The sequence below is a fragment of the Miscanthus floridulus genome, chromosome 3 (genome assembly GCF_019320115.1).
Source record: "Miscanthus floridulus cultivar M001 chromosome 3, ASM1932011v1, whole genome shotgun sequence".
In the NCBI taxonomy this organism is placed as follows: Eukaryota; Viridiplantae; Streptophyta; class Magnoliopsida; order Poales; family Poaceae; genus Miscanthus; species Miscanthus floridulus.
In genome coordinates, this window is record NC_089582.1 from 59,687,827 (window position 1) to 59,692,352 (window position 4,526).

Genomic DNA, 4,526 nt, shown 5'->3' on the forward strand with positions numbered 1-4,526 from the left:
TTATTAGGTCAAGATGGCCAACTAGAGGGGGGTGAATATCCATTTCAAAAAATTAATCGCATCAACTAGCCGAAACAAATGTGGAATTATACTATTCATCTAGCCACCACTACACCCCTCTATCTGTTTAAACAAGCACCTTAAAAAATCCTATGCAAGGTAAACTAAGGTGATGAGCTAGTGGAAGATCTCCTATACAATTCAAGTTAGAAATGTGTTAGTTACACAAGCCTATGCAACTAGTCAAGTAAACAACTGGGAGCTCCTATACATACTAGTTAGCAAGCAAGCACTAAGCACAAGCTACACTAGAACTACTCAACTAGTTACACTACACAACCACAACTAGAGAACTAAGCTACTTAGCTACACAAGCTAACTAGCTACACATGGGCAACTACAATAGCACAAGTATATGAATAAGTAAATACAAGCATGTAGGCGATGCAACCGAGTGGGGCCAAAGCTATGACATGGTGATTTTTATCCTGAGATTCGGTGGCTTGCCAACCACTTAATTCACATTGAGGCAAGCCCCCAATGTTGCCACTAGTCCTCTTTCTAGGTATCAAGCTCACAAGCTTGCAAACCCCTATTTATAAGCCCCAAGTGAGCCATCCAACCATTACTCAAAGTTGGGCTGAAATTAGGGTCATTGGCCATAGTCGCCATCGTAGAGATCGGGCTCAGCCCCTCATCACCATCGCAGACTTGACTTGGAAGGCCACAAAGGGCTCAGGGGCTCCTGACAAGAGTTAAACATAGGGGTGTGTTAAAGTCCTCAGGTACCAAGGTGCTGACTAATGGACCCCCTGACCAATCTCACCAGATCGTTCAGGTGCTCGGGGGCTATACCCATCGGGTACGCTCATGTGCACCTTCTAGATGGAGTGATCGAGGTCGAAGGCCTTTACTCTTGGGGCACCGTGATCGAGGTCGGAGGGCAACACTGCTTCAGCTCCATAGGCCAGGAAGAAAGGGGTGAACCCCATGGATCTATTTTGGGTCATTCTCAGGCTCTAGAGGATTGCTGGGACCTCTACAACCCATTGCCCGGCATACTTTTTGAGTCGGTCGAAGATGCAGGGTTGAGTCCTTGGAGGACCATGCCATTGGCCCGCTCAACCTAACCATTAGTACGTAGGTGTCCAGTCGAGACCTAATCGATTCTGATGCCGTATCCATCACAGAAGTCTAGGAACTTCTTCCTAGTGAAGTTTGTTCTGTGGTCGGTGATGATACAGTTTGGAACATCAAACCGATAGATGATGTCGAGGAAGAACTTGACCGCCTCTTTCGAGTAGATATTGGTGATGGGCTTCACCTCTATCCACTTGGTGAACTTGTCCACCATCACGAGTAGGTGAATGAAGCCACCCGGGTCCTTTTTGAGGGGCCCGACCATGTCGAGGCCTTAGACCGTGAATGTCTAGGTGATGGGGATGGTCTAAAGTTCCTACATCGGTAGATGAGTCTGCTGAGCATAGAACTGGCATCCTTCACACCTACAGACCACCTCCTTTGCGTCTCATAGCGCAGTGGGCCAGTAAAAACCTTGGCAAAAAGCTTTCCTAACCAGCCACCTTGGGGCCGCGTGATGTCCATAGATTCTGGCATGGACTTCGAGGAGGAGTTGTTTCCCCTAGTTGGCTAGGATGCACTTCATGAGTACTCCCAATGGACTTAGCTGGTAAAGTTCATTACTAATGGTAACAAATGTCTTGGCACGTAGAGCGATTCATCGTGCTTCAGTCTTTTTTGGTGGGAGAACCTCCTTGAGGAGGTAGGCGAGCAGCGGTACTCTCCAGTCGACTAGATCGAGTGCCATCACGACAATGTCGATGGGCGATGTTGCCATGGAGGCGCCAATGTTGGAGCCCTCGAGCACTTGGTCGGGGTTGGGGCACATCGGGGGGGTCGGAGCCCCTGGGTACTAGATTGGTGTTGGAATGGTTCTGGGTCAGATCCTCTAGAATGCGGGCAGATGGCTCATGGAGATCGTTGATGAAGACCCTATCTAGAGATGGAACCCACCTGGCAGCCAATTTTGTAAAGAAGTCGGTGGCATCGTTGTCCTTTCGGGATGACATGATGCAGTTCGATCCCTTAGAATTTGTCCTCGAACTTGTGCACCTCCTGGTAGTATGCCACCATGAGAGGGCTCTTGCAAGAGGACTCCTTCATGATCTGGTCGACAACCAACTCTGAGTCACTACGGACATACAGCCACGTGGCACCAAGCTCGATGGCGATGCGCAGTCCATTAATGAGGGCTTCATACTCCATGACATTGTTAGAGGCTGAAAAATGGAGATGAATCATGTAGCGGAGCCTGCTCACATCTAGGGAGATTAGAACCACTCTAGCCCTCGAGCCAAGAGCCATGACTGACCCATCGAAGTACATCATCCAGTACTCATGGGTGACATCTAGGTTCGGGAGCTAGACTTCTGTCCATTTGGCGATGAAGTTGGTGAGAGCCTGAGACTTAATAGCGGTGCAAGGGATATATCTGATGTCATGGCCCATGAGCTTAAGAGCCCATTTAGAGATTCATTCTGCGGCGTTGCGGTTGCGGATGACGTCTCCCAATGGGTATGAAGTGACGACGATGACCTCGTGATTGGTGAAGTAGTGCAGGAGCTTCCGGGTTGCCATCAAAATGGAGTATAGAAGCTTCTGAACCTAGGGGTAGCGAACCTTGGCATCGGTGAGTACCTCACCGACAAAGTACACCGGTCATTGGACCTTAAGGGGGTGTCCAGGCTCCTCCCTCTCAATGACAAGGGCAACGCTTACAACATGGTTGCTTGCCGTGATGTAGAGGAGGAGGAATTCTCCTTGTTCAAGAGTGACGAGGATTGGGGCCGATGTTAGTGATGCTTTGAGGCTTTTCCAAAGCCTACTGTGCTTCTTCTGTCCAGATGAATGCGTCTGTCTTCTTGAGAACTTTGTAGAGAGGCATCCCTCGTTCGCCTAGTCGGGAGATGAACCGCCTTAGGGAGGCCAAACAGTCGGTGAGCCTCTGTATGCCCTTGACATTGCGTATAGGGCCCATGTTGGAGATGGCCGTGATTTTTTAGGGTTGGCTTCGATGCCGCGCTCAGACACGATGTATCCGAGCAGCTTCCCCTTCGAAACCCCGAAAACACATTTTTCAAGATTCAAATTAATGTTGAACCTCCGGAGGTTCGTGAATGTGGTGGCTAAGTTTGCGATCAAGTCGCTAGCTTGAGCCATTTTCACCACTATGTCATCAACATAGATGGCGATTATTGGTTTTGGCCGCTCAACTTGGTCAGGTGAAGCATCGCTGCATGCACCGTTGATAGGTGGCACCAGCGTTCTTTAGACCGAAAGGCATGGTTACATAGCAGTACGAACCATACAGGGTGATGAATGATGTCACGACCTGGTCGAACTCTTTCATCACGATATGGTGGCAGCCTGAGTAGGCATCCAGAAAGGAGAGGATTTCGCATCCTGAGGTGGAGTCGACTATCTGGTCTATGCATGGCAAAGGAAAATGGTCCTTTGGACACGCCTTGTTGAGGCTAGTATAATCAACACACATTCTCCATTTCCCATTCTTCTTTTTCACAAGAATAGGATTAGCTAGCCAGTCGGAGTGGTATACCTCTTTGATGAATCCGGCTGCCAGGAGTTTGGCGATCTCCTCGCCTATGGCCCTATGCCTCTCATCATCAAAGCGATGCAGGCGTTGCTTGGCAGGCTTTGAGCCTGAGACGATGCATAGTGTGTGCTCAGTGACTTCCCTTGGTATGCCCGGCATGTCAGAAGGTTTCCATGCGAAGACATCGCAGTTGGCACGTACGAAGTCAGCGAGCTCGCTTTCCTATTTGGCCAGGAGCTTGGTCCTAACCCAAACTGTCTAGGTCGGGTTGGTGGGGTTGATCTCCAACGCCTTAGTTTCCTTGGTCGAATGGAAGGCACTTGAGGAGGTTGGCTCATTGCAGTCGGGGACTATTGGAGTCACCGAGTTCTCGAGCTTCGAGAACTTGGCGGAGTTGATGACGGCTGTGGCGAGTTCATAATGCTCATGGTCGCACGCGTAGGCATGCAAAAAGGTGCTACCCACAGTGATGACACCATTGGTACCAGCATCTTCAGCTTGAGGTAGGTGTAGTTGTCGATCGCCATGAACTTGGCGTAGCATGGCCGCCCCAAAATGGTGTGGTAGGACCTCAAAAAGTCCACTACCTCGAAGGTTAGGACCTCCAAGCAGAAGTTGGCACGGTTGCCAAACATGACGGGTAGGTCGATCTGCCCGAGTTGGTACGCCTGCATCCCTAGGATCACGCCATGGAAGGGAGAGCTCACTGGGTGGAATTTCGATCGGGGGATGCACATGGTGTCGAGGGTGTCGATGTAGAGAATGTTGAGACCACTGCCTTCGTCCATCAGCACCTTGGTGAGGCGCTTCTTGCAAACAATGGGGTTGATGACGAGCGGGTAGTGACCCAGTCGGGCGATGTGGGAAGGATGGTCTCTTTGATCAAAAGTGA